The sequence below is a fragment of the Pelophylax lessonae genome (genome assembly GCF_965119305.1).
Source record: "Pelophylax lessonae genome assembly, chromosome: 4".
Classification (NCBI taxonomy): domain Eukaryota; kingdom Metazoa; phylum Chordata; class Amphibia; order Anura; family Ranidae; genus Pelophylax; species Pelophylax lessonae.
In genome coordinates, this window is record NC_138771.1 from 29,456,547 (window position 1) to 29,478,856 (window position 22,310).

At 47.3% G+C, this 22,310-nt stretch overlaps 1 protein-coding gene and 1 long non-coding RNA gene across 2 annotated transcripts in view; one reads left to right on the plus strand and one right to left on the minus strand.

Moving 5' to 3' along the window:
• Positions 1 to 22,310, minus strand: part of LOC309552287 — a 376,806-nt gene that overhangs the window by 322,801 nt on the left and 31,695 nt on the right. The window contains exon 2 of the long non-coding RNA XR_014225133.1: positions 20,425 to 20,495. This is a non-coding gene — a long non-coding RNA (uncharacterized lncRNA). The remainder of the gene's footprint in view (positions 1 to 20,424; positions 20,496 to 22,310) is intronic.
• Positions 1 to 22,310, plus strand: part of IGF1R (insulin like growth factor 1 receptor) — a 365,402-nt gene that overhangs the window by 153,772 nt on the left and 189,320 nt on the right. The gene's annotated exons all lie outside the window — the stretch shown is intronic.

Below are 22,310 nucleotides of genomic sequence, written 5' to 3' on the forward strand. Positions count from 1 at the left end.
TTGTCCAGTTGAGGCAAAGACCCTTTTATTTGTGTTCGGATTATGGGAGATGTGTGAGACACACCATCCCTTGTACTGGAGGTCTGAGAGATGGAGGATCGCTCCAAGACGTCTGTTATGGGTAGTCACCCAGTTGTAGATTATGTGACAAACAGAGCTTTCTTTTGGTGGCATATGATCACCTGTGCGATTTTTTTTTTTTTTTTTTTATTTTTTTTTTTTTTAAATGTATTTATTTTTTGCGCTATAAACAAAAAAAGAGCGACAATTTTGAAAAAAAAAAAATATATATATTTTTCACATTCTCCTATAGGACATTCCCCAAAAAAATTAATAAAAATCTTTTAACATTTTAGGCCAATTTTGTTTTCTGCTACATATTTTTGGAAAAAAACGTATTTTGATTGGTTTGTGGAAAAGTTATCGCGTCTACTACTACTGGAAATATTTATATCATCTTTATAATTTTTTTTTTTTTTTACTAGTAATGTCGGCGATCTGCGATTTTTTTTTTTGCGGCACTGGAACATTGCGGCAGACAGATCGGACCCCCAACTGGCATTTTTGACACTTTTGGGGGGACCAGTGACATTACTACAGTAATCAGTGCTAAAAATATGCACTGTTACTGTACTAATGACACTGGCAGGGAAGGGGTTAACATTGTGGGTGATCAAGGGGTTAAATGTGAGCCCAGGGGAGTGATTCTAACTGTGGGGGGCGTGGCTTGTGATATGACCATAGAGAAATGTGATCCTATATAGAAGGATCACAGACTCTCTGTGATTATTTCAGGGAGAAGAGCGGTCAGCTGTATTTACAACAGCTGACCGTCCTTCTCTCTCAGCGGGGAGCGATCACGGGTGTCAGGCAGCAATTGAAGCCGCCTGACTCATGCATCGGAGTCCCCACTGCTGAAACCCTATTTTCCATCCGTCTGGAGGATTGGATAGGATCAGATTAGAACGGACAGGCAGTCCGTTCTCATCCGATCGCCCATAGAGGAGAGCAGGGATCTGACAGCTCCGTCTCTGCACACAGAGCAGAGATGGAGCTGTCATTCGCTTGCTCAATGGGGAATCAGCAGATCCAGTTCAGCTGAACATGTAGGATTTCAAACCTGCCTCTGTGTGAACCTAGACTTAACCAGACACTAATAGAAGTCACAAGACTGCTGTATACTGCTGATGAGAAAAGGTATTTAGCAGTTTATATTTACTAAAATAATTGCATTTCCATGTTCTGTGTACTGTGGGAGACCAGATATAGTGACCGCAGGCTCCTGGGGAGACCAGATATAGTGACCGCAGGCTCCTGGGGAGACCAGATATAGTGACCGCAGGCTCCTGGGGAGACCAGATATAGTGACCGCAGGCTCCTGGAGAGACCATATATAGTGACCGCAGGCTCCTGGGGAGACCAGATATAGTGACCGCAGGCTCCTGGGGAGACCAGATATAGTGACCGCAGGCTCCTGGGGAGATCAGATATAGTGACTGCAGGCTCCTGGGGAGACCAGATATAGTGACTGCAGGCTCCTGGGAAGACCAGATATAGTGTGACTGTAGGCTCCTGGGGAGATCAGATATGGTGACTGTAGGCTCCTGGGGAGATCAGATTTAGTGACTGCAGGCTCCTCTGGAGATCAGATATAGTGACTGTAGGCTCCTGGGGAGATCAGATATAGTGACTGTAGGCTCCTGGGAAGATCAGATTTAGTGACTGTAGGCTCCTGGGGAGATCAGATATAGCGACTGTAGGCTCCTGGGAAGATCAGATTTAGTGACTGTAGGCTCCTGGGGAGACCAGATATAGTGACTGCAGACTCCTGGGGAGACCAGATATAGTGACTGCAGGCTCCTGGGGAGATCAGATATAGTGACTGCAGGCTCCTGGGGAGATCAGATATAGTGACTGCAGGCTCCTGGGGAGACCAGAAATAGTGACTGCAGGCTCCTGGGGAGACCAGAAATAGTGACTGCAGGCTCCTGGGGAGACCAGAAATAGTGACTGCAGGCTCCTGGGGAGAGCAGATATAGTGACTGCAGGCTCCTGGGTTTAGTAACACTTTAACCACCTTCTTCCCAAGCCTATTCTGACACTTAACTCCTACATGTAAATCTACTTTTTTTTTTTTTTTTCTAGAAAATTATATAGAAACCCCTAACATTCATATATATGGGAGAATGTTATATAGCAGAAAGTGAAAAATCACACAGGAGATCAAATACCACCAAAAGAAAGCTCCATTTGTGGGAAAAAGTACATCAATTTTATTCGGGCACAGCGTCGCAGGACCGCACAATTTTCCGTTAAAGTAACGCTGTGCCGAATTGCAGAAAATGGCCTGGTCATTAAGGGGGCAAATCCTTCTGAAGGTCCAGAAGTGGTTATTGTGTTGCACATTATTGTGCAATATAAGACCTAAGGAGTCTGAATGTGGCCTTTGAACTTTCTAGTTACCGGCTGGCTCGCCAATAAATCACTGTGGGCCTTGTTGTCTCCAGCGGTCCTTTCCATGATCAGTTACTAAACCAATTATTGTTGCACTCTTGGGTCATTTGTTTGAAGCTTTTTCTGGGGAACTGTATATAGCAGTGATGGTGAACCTTTGCACCCCAGATCGTTTGGAACTACATTTCCCATGATGCTCAACTACATGGCCAAGTGCATAAGCATCATGGGAAATTTAGTTCCAAAACATCTCAGGGGGTGCCAAGGTTGTATTTGAAGGCCTCCCTGTTTTTGTGGAGAACCACCGATCTTCAAATCTTCTGGTTTCTCTGTGGACTTGGTTTCTATTGGTAGAGGATCCTTATCAAGCACCTCAACCGCATCTTGGAATTTATATTGTTTTGGAGGACCCAGATGTATAATGTTTATTGAAACATTCCAAAATGTTGCTGAGGCTGCGTTCACACTGGTGCGATGCCAGACATTGCATGTGATTCGCATTGCTGTGCACTTCACATGCAATGTCTGTGCGATGCAAATTCAGCCATACAGTTTGTATAGCTGAAATCGCATCGCATTTGGACCAACATGGTGCAGAACCCTTTTTTTGGTCCACACTGGACTCGGATGGCATGGGTGTTTGGACACGTGATCTAATTCCCTTCCGATTTTTACAGTTCACACCGCATTCAGCAAACTGATTCGGGGGTGTCATTAGCTTTTACATTGACACCCACAGCGGTTCGCAGAGAGCAGTGTGAACTGCCTGCGAGTCAGATGCGATGCAGGAACCCACACAGGCATTGCACCAGTGTGATCCCAGCCTAAGTGATGAGCAAAGAAGATAAAATTGATGAATTTTACTTTGTATTTGTAGGATACCGAAAGCTAGGAATGTATTTAAAGCTGAAAATAAATTCCAGCGTTGTCCTATCACAGATTGCTGCATTGTGTAGTGTCAGAAGTTGCCTGGTGAAGGATGGTAAATGTTTACATTGAGTGCGAGCGTTACTTCTTCCCATCCCTCTGATGTGTCCCCATAGAGAGTTTTGTGTGTGTGTGTCATTAATATTCATTCATATGTGTTTGTCTATGCACATGACTCGCAGTGTACTTATCTGCAGGGCGATTGTTCTATATTTAGTGCAAGGAAGTATCATCTTCTGGATGAATAGTCCTATTTTTATCAGGAGAATACATTGTCATTTCAGCAAGTATACATTTTTATGGGGCTTTTTTTTTCTTTTTCTCAGAAACATTTACATGGAAATCATTTCTGATGGAACGCTGATATTCCGACTTACTTTTCCTTCATCTGACTATTTGTACAAGGACTGTGCCCAAAAGTGGGCATAACATTTTATATGGCTTACATAGGTGGTACACATTTCATGTTGGTAGAGGAGCTCTTCCCCTGTGGGAGCTCTTCCCCTGTGGGAGCTCTTCCCCTGTGGGAGCTCTTCCCCTGTGGGAGCTCTTCCCCTGTGGGAGCTCTTCCCCTGTGGAAGCTTCCATAGTAAGTGTTTCTCCATAGTAGCTATTCTTCTGTAGTAGCTCTTCCATAGTAAGTGTTCCTCTATAGTAGCTCTCCCACCCCCCCCCCCGCAGTAGCTCTCCCACCCCCCCCCCCCGCAGTAGCTCTCCCACCCCCCCCCCTTCAGTAGCTCTCCCCCCCTCGCAGTAGCTCCCCCCCCGCAGTAGCTCTTTCCTCCCCCCCCCCCCCCCGTAGTAGCGGCTCTTCCCCTGGTAGCAGCACAGCTCTCCCCCCCCCCCCCGCAGTAGCTCTCCCCCTCCCCAGTAGCTCTCCACCCCCCGCCGCAGTAGCTCTTCCCCCCCCCCCTGCCGCAGTAGCTCTTCCCCCCCCCCCGCCGCAGTAGCCCCCCCCCGCTGCAGTAGCTCTCCCCCCCCCCGCTGCAGTAGCTCTCCCCCCCCCCCCGCTGCAGTAGCTCTCCCCCCCCCCCCGCAGCAGTAGCTCTCCCCCCCCCCACACTGCAGTAGCTCTCCCCCCGCCGCAGTAGCTCTTCCAACCCCCCCCCCCAACCGCAGTAGCTCTCCCCCCCCCCCCCCTGCTGCAGTAGCTCTCTCTCTCCCCAACCCCCCACAGTAGCTCTCTCCCCCCGCAGTAGCCCTCCCCAGTAGTAGTAGTGGTCTCCCATCGTTGGTTTCAGTGGGAGGAGTGATGCCCCATTTTTGGTGTCAATGGGAGGAGTGGTGCCCCATTGTTGTCAGTGGGAGGAGTGGTGCCCCATTGTTGCCAGTGGGAGGAGTGGTGCCCCGTTGTTGCCAGTGGGAGGAGTGGTGCCCCGTTGTTGCCAGTGGGAGGAGTGGTGCCCCGTTGTTGCCAGTGGGAGGAGTGGTGCCCCGTTGTTGCCAGTGGGAGGAGTGGTGCCCCGTTGTTGCCAGTGGGAGGAGTGGCGCCCCGTTGTTGCCAGTGGGAGGAGTGGCGCCCCGTTGTTGCGGCCAGTGGGAGGAGTGGCGCCCCGTCGTTGGGGCCAGTGGGAGGAGTGGCGCCCCGTCGTTGGGGCCAGTGGGAGGAGTGGCGCCCCGTCGTTGGGGCCAGTGGGAGGAGTGGCGCCCCGTCGTTGGGGCCAGTGGGAGGAGTGGCGCCCCGTCGTTGGGGCCAGTGGGAGGAGTGGCGCCCCGTCGTTGGGGCCAGTGGGAGGAGTGGCGCCCCGTCGTTGGGGCCAGTGGGAGGAGTGGTGCCCCAAGACCTGGATAAAGGCAAGCAAGGGCCTCATTCGGCCCGCAGAATTGTATTTCTATATTTCTCTATATTCCTATATAGAGATTTATAAATCCTCAAATTTTTTACATTCTAGTTTGTGATTTTTCTTCCCTTTCATTGATTTGTAGGAATTAATAGAGATCTTGTTTGAGTGTGCAATATATTTCCTATATACCTTGTATGTCTACATATCACCTGTAATGTAACCCAGAACATCCCTCTTCCTGTCTAGAGCGTTGGGCCTTGTTCACATTGACATCAGTGCCCAGAGCCCTCTGAAAAGCAATCCACCTGCCTGCCAGATGTTCAGGAGTCAATTCTGCTGCCTCCTGTTTTTAGTTTAAAATTCCAAGGGGGATTTTGTATTAAAATACCAAACCATTATTGCACGTCAAACATTTGGCTCGCTCCCATTGACCTGCGTAGGCGAGTCTCTGTCAGGCTCACCATCACCACACCGATCCGTGAAAGAAATCCCACATTTTGGCTTGTCACCAAAACAGGAATAGAAGAGAAATCTTTCAATGGTTCCAAGGAGGGATTTTTATTGCTTCCTGTTGTGGCTGTTAGACAGGAAGTGAATGGAAATCTACCGAATGGGGGGGCATAGAACACCAAACATTCCTTCCAATATTTTAAAGAAATTCTGAAATATAATTTGTTGGAGAAACCCATCATGCCATCATCGCGTCATCTCCTTCCCTCGGGGGCGCGCGGCACAGCGTGACCCAGATCTAGATAAAGAGCGCATCGTGCGGCTCTTCACCCATGTGATCGGCTGTGATTGGCTACAGCCGGTCACATGTAAATGTGGAAGTGCTGTTTATTGGCGCTCCTCGCCTCACACTATCAGAGTGTATGGAGAGGAGAGCCGATCAGCGGCAGCTCCACGAAGGGTAGACCAGAACAGCTAATCAGTGCCCTAATTACAGTAAAGCCTCAGCAGTGCCACCTATCAGTGCCCACAAGTGCCACCTATTAGTGCCAATCAGTGCGGCATATTAGGGCCTCATCAGCGCACATCAGCGAAGGAGAAAAATTACTTATTTACAAAATTTACTGACAAACGAAGAAAACTTATTTTTTTCTTCCAAATTTTGTCTTTTTTTTGTAAAAAATAAAAACCCAGCAATGATTTAATAGCACTGAAAAAGGAAAAAAAAAGCTCATTGTGTGAAGAAAAAAAAAATGATACAAATTTCATATGGATACAGTGTTGCATGACCGCACAATTGTCAGTCAAAGTGTGACAGCGCTGAAAGCTGAAAATTGGCCAGGTAGGCAAGTGGTTAAAAGCCCAGACCTCTCCCCCCCTCCCGAACGAGACCTCTCCCCCCCCCCCCCCTCCCTAACGAGACCTCTCCTCCCCCCCCCCCCGAACGAGACCTCTCCCCCCCCCCCCCCCCAAACGAGACCTCTCCTCCCCCCCCCCCCCAACGAGACCTCTCCTCCCCCCCCCAAGCGAGACCTCTCTCTCCCTCCTAGCCCCCCCAAATGGGACCTCTCTCTCCCTCCTAGCCCCCCCAAATGAGACCTCTCTCTCCCTCCTAGCCCCCCTCCCAAATGAGACCTCTCTCTCCCTCCTAGCCCCCCCCAAACGAGACCTCTCTCTCCCTCCTAGCCCCCCCCAAACGAGACCTCTCTCTCCCTCCTAGCCCCCCCCAAAGAAGACCTCTCTCTCCCTCCCAGCCTCCCCCCCCAAACGAGACCTCTCTCCCTCCCAGCCTCCCCCCCCAAACAAGACCTCTCTCTCCCTCCCAGCCCCCCCCCAAACGAGACCTCTCTCTCCCTCCCAGCCCCCCCCCAAACGAGACCTCTCTCTCCCTCCTAGCCCCCCCCCCCAAACGAGACCTCTCTCTCCCTCCTAGCCCCCCCCCCAAACGAGACCTCTCTCTCCCTCCTAGCCCCCCCAAACGAGACCTCTCTCTCCCTCCTAGCCCCCCCAAACGAGACCTCTCTCTCCCTCCTAGCCCCCCCAAACGAGACCTCTCTCTCCCTCCCAGCCCCCCCCCCAAACGAGACCTCTCTCTCCCTCCCAGCCCCCCCCAAACGAGACCTCTCTCTCCCTCCCAGCCCCCCCCCCCAAACGAGACCTCTCTCTCCCTCCTAGCTCCCCCAAACGAGACCTCTCTCTCCCTCCTAGCCCCCCCAAACGAGACCTCTCTCTCCCTCCTAGCCCCCCCCCCCAAACGAGACCTCTCTCTCCCTCCTAGCCCCCCCCAAATGAGACCTCTCTCTCCCTCCTAGCCCCCCCCAAATGAGACCTCTCTCTCCCTCCTAGCCCCCCCAAATGAGACCTCTCTCTCCCTCCTAGCCCCCCCCCAAACGAGACCTCTCTCTCCCTCCTAGCCCCCCCCCAAACGAGACCTCTCCCTCCTAGCCCCCCCAAACGAGACCTCTCTCTCCCTCCCAGCCCCCTCCCCAAACGAGACCTCTCTCCCTCCCAGCCCCCCCAAACGAGACCTCTCTCTCTCTCTCTCCCTCCCAGCCCCCCCCCAAACGAGACCTCTCTCTCTCCCTCCCAGCCCCCCCCCCCAATGAGACCTCTCTCTCCCCCCGAATGAGACCTCTCTCTCCCCCCCGAATGAGACCTCTCTCTCCCCCCCCGAATGAGACCTCTCTCTCCCCCCCCGAATGAGACCTCCCTCTCCCCCCCCCGAATGAGACCTCTCTCTCTCCCCCCCCCCCCCGAATGAGACCTCTCTCTCTCCCCCCCCGAACGAGACCTCTCTCTCTCTCCCTCCCCTCCCCCCCGAACGAGACCTCCCCCCCCCCCAAAAAAAACCAGACCTCTCTCTCTCCCAGCCCCCCTCCCCAAACAAGATCTCTCCCTCCCCTCCCCCCCCGAACGAGACCTCTCTCTCCCTCCCCTCCCCCTCCCTCCCGAGACCTCTCCCCCCCCAAAAAAAAAAACGAGACCTCTCTCTCTCCCAGCCGCCCCTCCCCAAACGAGATCTCTCTCTCCCTCCCAGCCACTCCCCGAACGAGACCTTTCTCCCCCAACCCCCCCAAACTAGACCTTTCTATCCCATCCCCCTGAACACGAGACCTTGCTATATATTGATACCTCAGTTAGCTTTCTTATGTTGATCTGCCTTGGAAGTCTAGAAGAACACTTTGTCTTCGCTGTAATTGATCCTCTTTTTATTTTTTTACATTGTAGCAGTGGAGGAGGTCTGTCCTCCGGGAACACAACCACCACCATAAAGAAGAGTGCACCAGACGTTCTGAAAACGTGTTGGGCGCAATCCATTCTGTTAATTACCGTATCAAGCTTTAATCACCTTTGGGACATTAGTGATTGGATTGATTGGCTGGTGGTCCAGCTCTATTCCTTCGATTACCGCCATTAGTGTTACAGTAAGCCTGATAGTCCCCGCCCCCCTCCCTTCTCTTTATGTAGCTGATTGGGCTTGTGGCTTTTCTAGTAAGAAAAGGCGTTTCCACCACAATAGAGGTCGTTTTATTTTTTTTTATTTTTTTCTTCCTTGATTAGCAATAATTTCCAAAAATGTGTAGGTGAAACCTGCAGGACAACCAAGAGATATTAATCTGTCGGTGTACGGAGTATCCTTCTCTTTTATACTTTTCTTATGTTCCTGTAAAGCTGGCGCCATGACCACTGCCCCAGATTTCCTGATTCAGTTGGGCTCCTTTCTCTTTCAGCATCAATAGAAACACACAGCCCTATAGCCTAGTCAGCAGCTACTAATACTGAAGGTACTGACTTCATGTACTTACCAGAGTCTTGGGTCCTTCTTACTGCTGTGGGTCCCCGGGGCCACCATCGTGGATTCGGGAGCTGGCTTGGCTTCCTGAGGAACCTCAAGCTGGCTCCCCACTGTGCATGCATGAGCTCACACACCGCTTTGTGAATTGTCCTACAGGGATGTCTTCCTTGCCTAGAAGAGAATTGTGGAAGTGGGTACAGATTAAAAAAAAAAAAAATACCTGCCCCCCCCCCCCCCCCCCCAACTCAAAAAACATTGTAAACTACTTAGGTACAGGCTGTGGGGACAATGTAAACCACCGAGACTTCACTTTTCTGTTCTATCGTAATCACCTAGTGAGGAACCTGGAGGTAGGGCTGCAAAAGTAAAGAAAAAAAAAAAAGGTATTTACTACTGAAACGGAAAAAAAGATGTTTACCGTTAAAACAAAAAAAAAATATTTACTGCTAAAGAAAAAAAAAATGTTTACTATTAAAAAAAAAAAAAAAAAATTACTATTAAGGAAAAAAAAATATTTACTATAACATTTTAAAGAAAGGTGTTTACTGTTAAAAAAAAAAATAGTATTTACTAAAGAAATAAAAATTGGTATGTACTATTAAGAAAAAGGTATTACAACATTTAAAAAAAAAAAGAAATATTTTTACTATTAAAAGTATGCTTACAATAAAATTTAAAATAGAAATGGTATTTACTATTAAGAAAAAAAGAACAAAATGTATTTACTAAAATAAAAGGTATTTGCTATTAGGAATAAAGGGTATTTACTATAACCTTTAAAGTACTATTGAAAGAAAAAAAAGTGTTTACTGTTAAACAAAGAAAAAAAAAGGTATCTACTATTAAGGGAAACAAGTATTTAATATATAATAATAAAAAAAGTTGCGCTAAATTTAGCGCAACTTTTTTATTATTATTTGATCTTTGGGGTGCTAGTCACACTTGAAGTTGCTGCTTAAACATTGTTTATTAGGATTAGCGCAGTTGTCTCTTTTTAATTTAAGTATTTAATATATAATTTAAAGAAAGGTGTTTACTGTTAAACCAAAGAAAATAAATAGTATTTACTAAAGAAAAAAAATTGTATTTTACTATTAATAATAAAAGGTATTACAGCATTTAAAAAATAAATTTATCTACTATTAAACTATGCTTACTATAAAATTTAAAAAAGAAAAAATGTATTTACTATTAAGAAAAAATGGTATTTACTATAACATTTAAAAAAGGTATTTACTATTGAAAGAAAAAACACTGTTAAAAAAATAGTATTTACGAAAGAAAGAAAAAATGTTTACTATGAAATAAAAAAAAAAAGGAAAAGGTATTTACTATAACATTTAAATAAAAGCATAAAAAAATATATTCAATATTAAAGTATGCTTACTATAACATTTAAAATAGAAATGGTAATTACTATTAATAAAAAAAGAAAAAAATTGATTTACTAATAATAAAAAAGGTGTTTTACTATAAAATTAAAGAAAAAAAGCATTAAGGAAAAAAAAAATATTTACTATAAAAAAGTAATTCAATATTAAAGTATGCTTACTATAACATTTAAAATAGAAATGGTAATTACTGTTAATAAAAAAAATAAAAAATGGATTTACTAATAAAAAAAAAAAGGTGTTTTACTATAAAATTAAAGAAAAAAGCATTAAGGAAAAAAAAATATTTACTTTAAAAAAAGTATTAACTAATGAGAAAAAAAAAAAGATTAATAGTATGAAACAAAAAAGGAGTTTACTGTAACATTTTAATAAAATAAAAATGGTATTTACAATTTAAAAGTATTCGTATTTACTATTAAAAGAGAAAGTATTAAATAGAAAATAAAATAAAAAGTATTGCTATTTACTATAACATTTAAATAAAAGCATAAAAAAAATATATTCACTATTAAAGTATGCTTACTATAACATTTAAAATAGAAATGGTAATTACTATTAATAAAAAAAGAAAAAAATGAATTTACTAATAAAAAAATGGTGTTTTACTATAAAATTAAAGAAAAAAAGCATTAAGGAAAAAAAAAAATATTTACTATAAAAAAGTATTAACTAATAAAAAAAAAAAAAAGATTAATAGTATGAAACAAAAAAGGAGTTTACTATAACATTTTAATAAAATAAAAATGGTATTTACAATTTAAAAGTATTCGTATTTACTATTAAAAGAGAAAAAGAAAAAAGTATTAACTAGAAAATAAAATAAAAAGTATTGCTATTTACCATTAAAAAAAAAGAATAAAAAGTATTTAATAGTAGAAAAAATTATTGGTATTTACAATAAAAAGAAAAAAGTAAAAAAAAAAGGTAATATTTACTAATTTTAAAAAATGGCATTTATTATGATAGAAGGGGGGAGGCATGCTATGGTACTGTGCAGCAGTGTGGTAGACATTGGAAGCTCCTATAGAAGAATGTGTGTTGTCACAGCACTTTATTTTTCCCGTTATTGATGGGCTGATGAAGGGAATATTCGGTGTGAATGTGATATAGAAGCACATAGGAGGGGGGAAGAGTGAGAAATCTGCAGGGGGGGGGACATTGCACACGTTTTTGGAAGCTGCAGAGCGGTAACATTAGTAAAGGTTATGTGGGTGTGCAGGGTGTCGCTTCCACCATGGCTGGGATTTTGGGAATCTAGCACAGGATTGGTGGACAGAATTCCCGAGGACCCCCACCCACCCCGCTGTTGTTATTTGGCCGTATGAAGTTGCTGTGTTAAGCCTCCGATATGAAGTGGCGGGGATTGGTCCGCGGTGACTTCATTTGTGTCTGTGCTCAGGGCTTGCTGTGTATGTTTCAGTTTTCCCCTCACAGGGACCTCTGGCCAAACCAATCCACAGGACAGAGGAATCAACAACACACCACCCACAAGAGACACACGGCCCACCGCACTGAGCTAATGTACGGCCTGACCACAACACACCACAGACACAGAGTACACTCAATAATGGGAGAGAACGGGGTGCAAATCCACCCACAAATCTCCTATATAGAATGTCATCCCAGGGATCCCATCATAGAATGTCATCCCGGAGATCCCATCATAGCATGTCATCCCAGAGATCCCATCATAGAATGTCATCCCAGGGATCCCATCATAGAATGTCACCCCAGGGATCCCATCATAGAATGTCACCCCAGGGATCCCATCATAGAATGTCATCCCAGGGATCCCATCATAGAATGTCATCCCGGAGATCCCATCATAGAATGTCATCCCGGAGATCCCATCATAGAATGTTATCCCAGAGATCCCATCATAGAATGTCATCGTAGAATGTCATCCCAGGGATCCCATCATAGAATGTTATCCCAGAGATCCCATCATAGAATGTCATCATAGAATGTCATCCCAGGGATCCCATCATAGAATGTCATCCCGGAGATCCCATCATAGAATGTCATCCCGGAGATCCCATCATAGAATGTCATCCCAGGGATCCCATCATAGAATGTCATCCCAGGGATCCCATCATAGAATGTCATCCCAGGGATCCCATCATAGAATGTCATCCCAGGGATCCCATCATAGAATGTCATCCCAGGGATCCCATCATAGTATGTCATCCCAGGGATCCCATCATAGTATGTCATCCCAGGGATCCCATCATAGAATGTCATCCCAGGGATCCCATCATAGAATGTCATCCCAGGGATCCCATCATAGAATGTCATCCCAGGGATCCCATCGTAGAATGTCATCCCGGAGATCCCATCGTAGAATGTCATCCCGGAGATCCCATCGTAGAATGTCATCCCGGAGATCCCATCGTAGAATGTCATCCCGGAGATCCCATCGTAGAATGTCATCCCGGAGATCCCATCGTAGAATGTCATCCCGGAGATCCCATCGTAGAATGTCATCCCGGAGATCCCATCGTAGAATGTCATCCCGGAGATCCCATCGTAGAATGTCATCCCAAGGAGATCCCATCGTAGAATTTCATCCCGGGGATCCCATCATTCCTAACACTTTGTCCCTCCAAGCTGACCATACATCGGTAGAGCTTTCTTAGAAAATGTTCGCTTTTGGATAGCGGTGCACCTGGCTGAAAGCAGAAATTGAAAGTATTTTAAAAGAATATAAATATTTTTTATACATAACAGTATTAAATTAAAATTTTTAATTAATATTATGAATTTAAATGAATATGAATTTATTTTTTGGCCATTATCAGCACCCATTTTTAGCTCTTTTTTTTTTTTTTTTCTCTTGTCAAAAATGCCGATAACCCCCATGTTCATTTTTGGCGGCCGATATATCTGTATATCCCTAAGTTTGGCTTTCCTAATGGTTGGTCAGGGTCAGGTCAACTACAGTTTTTTATACTAAATAGATAATTCACTTCTTTTTTTTTTTTTTTTTTAAGGTGGTGGGGTTTTTTTTTTTTTTTTTTTTTTTAATATATACAGCAGAGCAATTGTGGTGAAGATTTAAAAAGTGTAAGGGTCCTTTCACACGGGCGATCCGATCCGCCTGTCAGTTTTTGGGCCAGATCTGATCGGATGCTCTATGCATCCTTATGGAGCAGTGGATGTCAGCAGAGACATCTCCACTGACACCGTTGCTATCCGATCCGATCCTGTCCATGAAATCCAGACGGATGGAAACCCTGTTTTCCATTCATCTGGAGGATCGGCTCGAATGAGAACGGACAGGCAGTCCGTTCTTATCCGATCTCCCCATAGAGGACAGCGGGGATCTGACACCTCCCTCTCTGCACACAGAGCGGAGACGGCGCTGTCATCCGCCTGTTTAGCGGTGATCGGCGGCTCGATCCCCCGCTGAGCAGAACGGACCTCTTCGGAGCTTGCGCCGTGTGAAAGGACCCTAAGATGATAATTAGGGTGGACTCAGGGAATATCCCGGGATACACCCCATAATTAATGTAATAAATTATTTAATACTAAATCACTTTTTTTTTTTTTTTTTGCCACCCGTGCCGTTCCTTTAGAGCCTTGTGCCGCGAACGGCGGCTCCCGTGTGCATGCGGGAGTGATGTTATCCCCTTCATCGGGTGCCCTGGCTCTGCTTTTGGCCCCTCCCCTTCACCGGGGTGCCCTGGCGCTGCTTTTGGCATCAGGTGCCCCAGGAGAGCCGCTTTCCATGGGGGCACCTCCTGAGTCCTGCTGCTGCGTCCATTGACACAGACAGCAGGACTCGGCCCCGCCCCCTCCGCTCTCGCGTCATTTGATTTGATTGACAGCAGCAGGAGCCAATGGCTCCTGCTGTAATCAATTTATCGAATGAGGACCCGAGGCAGCGGCTTGAGCTACTGGGGTCGTGTTCGTCGCTGGAAAGTTCGGGTTCAGGTAAGAATAACGGGGGGGGGGGGGGGGGGTCTGAGGGGGCAGCTGCAACCAAGAAAGTTTTTCACCTTAAGGCGTAGAATGCCTTAAGGTGAAGAACCTTGAGACTTTGCAACTCTTAAGTATTGATGCCAGGGGATCAACAGACAGACAATGGGCTTTTTCTTTTTTTTTACATGAAAAAAAAAAGGGGGGGGTGGTCAGTAATTGCAGCCTGAACATGTCTTCCACAGCGGGTTCCCTTTAAATACATTTGCCCCCGGCTCTGAATTCAGAAGACATATTTAGAATGATTTGAATTTCTGGCACGAACATGTAAAAATAAAAAAACATGTTTTGTTCTATGGAAACATTCTCAGCACATGCACACAAATAATTCATGAACATGTTGGAAACCCTGGTCTTTCCAAGAGGGATTAATAGTCGATTCAAAATAACCTCTAGCTCCCTAAACGAATGCATGGCACACAACGAAGACTACAGGCTGCATTGTGCTCGCTGAAAATATTTACAAAACCCTTTTCCTGTGTTTGAATACCAAGAACAAGAAAACAATGCCATTATTTAGTCGATGGCCGGAAGCTTTCCCATGAAACAAACAAGGACTCAGAAAAAGCCAAAATGGTTCTGCCGAACTGACTTTTCAAGGAGAACGGCCATGGCAACCCTCCTGAAGAACAAGAAACCTGATATTATTTGGTGAATATATAAATGTAAAAATAAAATAATTTCAGCTTCAGTCAGCTAAACGCACTACTGAGTCATCAGAGCATGCTAACAGTATGCGGGAAGTGTTTGCTGCGCGTGGGAAGGGGGACTCTACAGTGGGAAGCTGGTGTTGTACAGGTTATTTTTTCCATTTGCATTGCTGTTGTGGGCGAAATGCTGTACAAAATGGGTTCTTCCACTGGAAAACCAGGCAGGAGTCAGGCACTTCCCAAACAAAAGGGATTTCCTCCACTTTGCAAAGATGATTATGGGTTGAAAATGCTTAGTATTTGAGAACGCAGAAAACTCAACTTGTCCCCTTCATACAGGGCAAAGTGACAGTGCCTCTTGATAGCCCACTCACTCAGCAAGATATGTGTCACGGTCTGCCCTCTCTGGTCTACCCTCCCCATGCTGGGCTCTCTGGTCTACCCTCCCCATGCTGGGCTCTCTGGTCTACCCTCCCCATGCTGGGCTCTCTGGTCTACCCTCCCCATGCTGGGCTCTCTGGTCTACCCTCCCCATGCCGGGCTCTCTGGTCTACCCTCCCCATGCCGGGCTCTCTGGTCTACCCTCCCCATGCCGGGCTCTCTGGTCTACCCTCCCCATGCCGGGCTCTCTGGTCTACCCTCCCCATGCCGGGCTCTCTGGTCTACCCTCCCCATGCCGGGCTCTCTGGTCTACCCTCCCCATGCCGGGCTCTCTGGTCTACCCTCCCCATGCCGGGCTCTCTGGTCTACCCTCCCCATGCCGGGCTCTCTGGTCTACCCTCCCCATGCCGGGCTCTCTGGTCTACCCTCCCCATGCCGGGCTCTCTGGTCTACCCTCCCCATGCCGGGCTCTCTGGTCTACCCTCCCCATGCCGGGCTCTCTGGTCTACCCTCCCCATGCCGGGCTCTCTGGTCTACCCTCCCCATGCCGGGCTCTCTGGTCTACCCTCCCCATGCCGGGCTCTCTGGTCTACCCTCCCCATGCCGGGCTCTCTGGTCTACCCTCCCCATGCCGGGCTCTCTGGTCTACCCTCCCCATGCCGGGCTCTCTGGTCTACCCTCCCCATGCCGGGCTCTCTGGTCTACCCTCCCCATGCCGGGCTCTCTGGTCTACCCTCCCCATGCCGGGCTCTCTGGTCTAGCCTCCCCATGCCGGGCTCTCTGGTCTAGCCTCCCCATGCCGGGCTCTCTGGTCTAGCCTCCCCATGCCGGGCTCTCTGGTCTAGCCTCCCCATGCCGGGCTCTCTGGTCTAGCCTCCCCATGCCGGGCTCTCTGGTCTACCCTCCCCATGCCGGGCTCTCTGGTCTACCCTCCCCATGCCGGGCTCTCTGGTCTACCCTCCCCATGCCGGGCTCTCTGGTCTACCCTCCCCATGCCGGGCTCTCTGGTCTACCCTCCCCATGCCGGGCTCTCTGGTCTACCCTCCCCATGCCGGGCTCTCTGGTCTACCCTCCCCATGCCGGGCTCTCTGGTCTACCCTCCCCATGCCGGGCTCTCTGGTCTACCCTCTCGGGTCTGGGCTCTCTCGGGTCCACCCTCTCGGGTCTGGGCTCTCTCGGGTCCACCCTCTCGGGTCTGGGCTCTCTCGGGTCCACCCTCTCGGGTCTGGGCTCTCTCGGGTCCACCCTCTCGGGTCTGGGCTCTCTCGGGTCCACCCTCTCGGGTCTGGGCTCTCTCGGGTCCACCCTCTCGGGTCTGGGCTCTCTCGGGTCCACCCTCTCGGGTCTGGGCTCTCTCGGGTCCACCCTCTCGGGTCTGGGCTCTCTCGGGTCCACCCTCTCGGGTCGGGCTCTCTCGGGTCCACCCTCTCGGGTCCGGGCTTTCCGAAGTCGGTGAGCAAATGAGGAGAGAGAGGAGGTGGGGCCAGGCTATGGCTCTGTGTCTGAATACACACAAAGTAGTTGCTCTGCTCAGGTGCCCCCAATAGCAAGCAGCTTGCTCTGGGGGCACTCAGGAGGAGGGAGGGGCATGAGTGCTGGTGAGGGTCCCAAGAAGAGACTAGGATCCAGGCTGTCATGACATTGCTTCTGGATTTCTACATCGGAGACCTGATCAAAGCCGAATCTGGCTTTGTTCAGGTCCTCAGCCAGCTGGTGGATGTGCCGGCTGGTTGCTCCGGTCTCCCAAGGGGGGGGGGGGGGGGCGGGAGACCTGTGCGGAGCAGTGGAAGGTGGCAGGGAGGGCTAACGTCCCATCCTGCTGCTGCTTGTGATAAAGGCCGAGCGGCTTATTAGCTGCATCAGTTGTTATCACAAGAAAGCCAACCATCCCCACTTAAAAAAAAATAAATAAAAAAAACGATACCAGGGAGGAAGCCGAAGGATGCAAATTTGCGTTACGTTGGCGTTAAGGGGTTCATTTGGAACCACTGATTCATATTAGGGCAGGACTTGCCGGTCTATAGAATTTTCAAGGAAGTGTTTACAATCCCATCCCCTTAGTATCCTAAGGAAAGACAACAATTTCCTAATTCCAAAAAGAAATGCATTTGGATATTTTTATAGAAAAGGGAAGTTCTTGTTTATTTTCCTAAGCTGCCAAAGATATCTTTAATTTGAAAGGACAATCCGGCATCCTACTCGGGTAGTAAAATCCTAATGCCGATTTTCTGTTTGTAGATTATTAGCCGGGGGTTTTCTTTCTCTGGATGGTTTTACAGAAGTATGTAGGATTGCTTTGCCATGAAAATTGGGAAATGGAATGCTGCTTAATAGCCTAACTGTTTTCTAAAGAGGAAATTGTAAAAAGAAGACATCTGTTACATAATTACTGAGCCTGCCACTTTCTGAGCCCGGATCACAAATGTGCGTGTGTGGAATCTCGCTCCTGACACACAGTTCCTTCTTACACGCCAATGTGTTGATGAGGCCGGCCTTCTTCATTCCAGATTACTCTTCATTGTATAACCTTCACTATTAAAGGGAAGGTTCGTCTTTCACGTGGTACTTACGCACCTCCGCTTTTCCACTGCATTGTACGGCTCGCTTTGGCGCATTTCCACTGCATGGTACGGCTCGGTATGGCTCTCTTTGGCGCTTTTCCACTGCATGGTACGGCTCGGTATGGCTCTCTTTGGCGCTTTTCCACTGCATGTTACGACTCGGTATGGCTCGCTTTGGCGCTTTTCCACTGCATGGTACGGCTCGGTATGGCTCTCTTTGGCGCTTTTCCACTGCATGGTACGGCTCGGTATGGCTCTCTTTGGCGCTTTTCCACTGCATGGTACGGCTCGGTATGGCTCTCTTTGGCGCTTTTCCACTGCATGGTACGGCTCGGTATGGCTCTCTTTGGCGCTTTTCCACTGCATGGTACGGCTCGGTATGGCTCTCTTTGGCGCTTTTCCACTGCATGGTACGGCTCGGTATGGCTCTCTTTGGCGCTTTTCCACTGCATGGTACGGCTCGGTATGGCTCGCTTTGGCGCTTTTCCACTGCATGTTACGACTCGGTATGGCTCTCTTTGGCGCTTTTCCACTGCATGGTACGGCTCGGTATGGCTCGCTTTGGAGCTTTTCCACTGCATGGTACGTGTTTGAACGGTTCGGTATGGTTTGGTACAGCGGCGCTTTTCCACTACATGCTCGCTACGGCTCGCTTAAACAGTACCACCTCGGTTGGGGTTCCAAGCGGGCCGTACCTATACCCTATCCCACAATCCTTTGCATGCAGCCTTGATTGTTTGTCACTACTAGCCACTGATTGGTCAGAGAATTGTTGTAATCCCACCCACTTACTACTTTAGTGGAAAAGCAAACCAAGCCGAGTAGAGCCTATACAGTGCTGAAACGTGCCGACTCGTACCACGCAGTGGAAAAGCAAACCGAGTCAAGCTGGGCCAAGCAGTGCTGAGTGAAGCCGAGCCAATACTCGCAGTGGAAAAGCGCCAATAGTTACAAAAAGTACAAAATCTGGGTTAACCAGTTCTGGACTGGAAGGATTTGCCCCCTTAATGACCAGGCCATTTTTTGCGATTTGGGGAGTGTTTACTAACTGGGGGGGGGGGGGGCTGTGAAATGTTAAGAGACCTGTGTACTTATACAGAAGGATCACAGGAGGTCTGTGATAATTTCAGAGAGAACTGTCGGTTGTGTTTACACGTTCTTCTCTCTCAGCGGGGAGCGAATGCGGGGGGCTGGTGGCTGGTGGCGATTGTGGCTGCCGGCCCCGTGGATCGGCATCCCCGCCGTCTAGTGGGGGCAGGAGCGCGCTGCTGGTGGCGCACGCTCGCCCCCCAGCACCACGCACGCGACCAACATAGGGCTACGTCGGTTTGTGCAGGCTAGCCAGCCTGCTGTATTAAATGTGCAGCTGGCGGTCTTAAAGCGGTAATAAACCCAAAGCCAAACGTGTAATCTATTGTAGCTTACTAATAATTTGTTGTGGTGGCTGCAATGTTTCTTTTTTTTTTTTTTTTAAGGCTTTTTTCCTCTTGTGTTTTCACCTGGTGATCGGGCCAGCAACACACCACCTGTATTAGAGTGCCCCCACTCTGGATGAATGGGCACAGGAGGCACAGCAGCTCTGTCAGTCTGAGGGGGGGGGGAGGGGATAGTAATAAATGCATTTGCAGATTTAGATACACTAACAAATAGAAGCCAAACTCCAGCTCACACTTTATAATCAGTTACAGTTAACAGTTAACAGATTTTCCTTTTCTTCGGATAGAGGTTTTCCATAAATCATATCAATGTAAGCATCCCTTCCATTGTTACAGTAAATGGTTTGTCTCATCCATCTAAACTGATGTATTATGCTGGAGGGCTTGAGCTTGCTGGCTGGATCACCAGATAAAAATAAGAGAGCCCAAAAAAAAAAAGAAAACGAATGCAGCCATCATCTCTAAGAATTGGTAGGCTGCAATATAATGTTTGCTTTTGGGTTAAAAGTGTTAATAAACCCAGCAGCCTGCAGTCACTATATCTGGTCTCCCCAGGAGCCTGCAGTCACTATATCTGGTCTCCCCAGGAGCCTGCAGTCACTATATCTGGTCTCCCCAGGAGCCTGCAGTCACTATATCTGGCCTCCCCAGTAGCCTGCAGTCACTATATCTGATCTTCCCAGGAGCCTGCAGTCACTATATCTGGTCTCCCCAGGAGCCTGCAGTCACTATATCTGATCTCCCCAGGAGCCTGCAGTCACTATATCTGGTCTCCCACAGTACACCGAACAAGGAAATGTAATTATTTTAGTAAATATAAACTGCTAAATACCTTTTCTCATCAGCAGTATATAGCAGTCTTGTGACTTCTTCTAGTGTCTGGTTAAAGCTTGTAGGAGGAGTTTCCATTCTCCTCTGTCCTATGAGACTGCAGGACCCCTGACCCTCTATTTGGACAGTGCTAATTGGCCCTGTGCTGATTACATGCACCCATCCAAGAAAAAAAAAAAAAAACTCTAGCAACACACACCAAACTGAGCATGTGCAGAGTGCCCCCAAGGCTCTGTTCTATCAGGAGCTGGATTGGGGACAATGCAAGGAGGACTCTGAAGACATGCTGGTGGGTTAATTGGCTTCTGTCTAAATTGGCCCTACTATGTGTATGCATGAATGTGAGTTAGGGACCTTAGATTGTAAGCTCCTTGAGTCCAGGGATTAGCCTGGTATAATATGATTATGTTGTAGTAATTCTGCTCTATATTGTGTGTAATACGGGGCAGACATATTTGTCCATTACATAGAAAAGCTTTGCTTCCTAGCTGCCTATACTGTCCAATGACTGGACTCCATTGCTCCTCTCTGTTACGGGTCAGATCTGAACTAACTTAAAATAACGCACTCTGTATAAGATTAACTGAGCTTATCTCGGCAGTCATTAGGCAGGGTGGTTAATCACATTTCCGATATACGGATGACCGCTGGAGGAAGCGCTTGCTTCTATTTAAATAATCAAAATTATTTATGTAAATTTTGAGCTGCAAGCAAATAAAAACAGGATAACCAAATAAATTTCACAATACCATAAAATGTAAAATACAAAATTCCAGTTATGGATATTTTTACATAGCTACAAATATTGGTCCAAGCTGACCCAATGCAAATATGTACCATATCTGGCCAATGACCCTGGAAGCTGGAATTCGGTGACAACCCCTACCTTTCCTCTTCATCCAATCAGAATGCTTTGCATTTATTCAGAAAATGCAAAGCAAAAAAAAGCCCTTTTTTTTTTCCCCAGCAAATAAGCGTTTATTAATTGGTTTGCATGAATGTTATAGCGTCTACAAACTATGGTGTGTATATACCCTTGAATTTTTATTTATCCATTGTATGCTAGTAATGGTGGTGATGAGCAGTTTATCGCAGTTCTGGTGGGTACTGTTGGCGGGTACTGTTGGCGGGAAATGCTGGCAGAGAGTTTGAGGAGCGGCACTGGAGGAAGCATGCAGAGCCGATGCTTCCTGTATCTCTCGATCTCCTCACAGGCGGAGTGCATTTGATATCACTCCGCCTGTGACAGGACGGAGCTGGAACTATACAGGAAGCACCCTGTCACAGCTGACACAACCAGCCGGGATATTGCCTGACACTTGCGGGTGTCAGGGAGCCGCAGCCTGCATACGGAAGACTCCAGCACCTCGCAGGAGATTTGTGATATCTGGGACAACACACCTGCCGCAGTGTAGCCCAGGTGCCAGGCCGCTAATTCTAGTTGCCAATCTAACCTGGCGCCTGGGGTTTGGTCGAGCCCTGGTCTATGCATACTTGCATCCAAGCTGGTCCAATGTAATAATCTCTAAATCCTGGAGTTAGCCAATAATAGTTTGGAGTAAAACAATATTGTTATGGCACTAAAGTAATCCAAAATCTTTAATTGTATCCATATTTATAACTGATTGCTACAAAGTAGCATTTTCTTTTCCCGTTCTGTTGGTTTGTCTTCTCCTTGTCTTTTTCCTGTTGTGTTGGAAGGGATCCAGTCTTGTGAAAACTCTGCGTTCTCTGATCTAATCTGAAATCAGATAAATGATTTAGTTGCCTCCAGCAAACGTCAGTCGGCACTCGCAGCATGTGATGTGAAGGAAGCGTTCCCACCGTCACACATTAGTGATGAGAGATCGGCACATGTTGCCAGGTCCGCGGTGTGCCCGAGATAGCCGCACATTAATGAGGCCGGGCTGTTAGTGAGACGACGGCCGCTGGACAAAATAGCTTCAGATATTTACAGCATTTCTGATAAAGGACTTCGATGGTGTGGGGCCGGGGGGTCAGTGGTGGGCGAGGGTTCATTTTCCTCTGCTCTTGCCTTCTAAATGATAGGAAAATACTGCAGTTGCCATATTTGCCTAAACGCAAAGATCTGTCCCTGAAAGTGGTCTTCTCTTTCCCAGTAATGACCCTCTGCACCACCTTTTCCTGCATATTGTATTTACTGCTTAA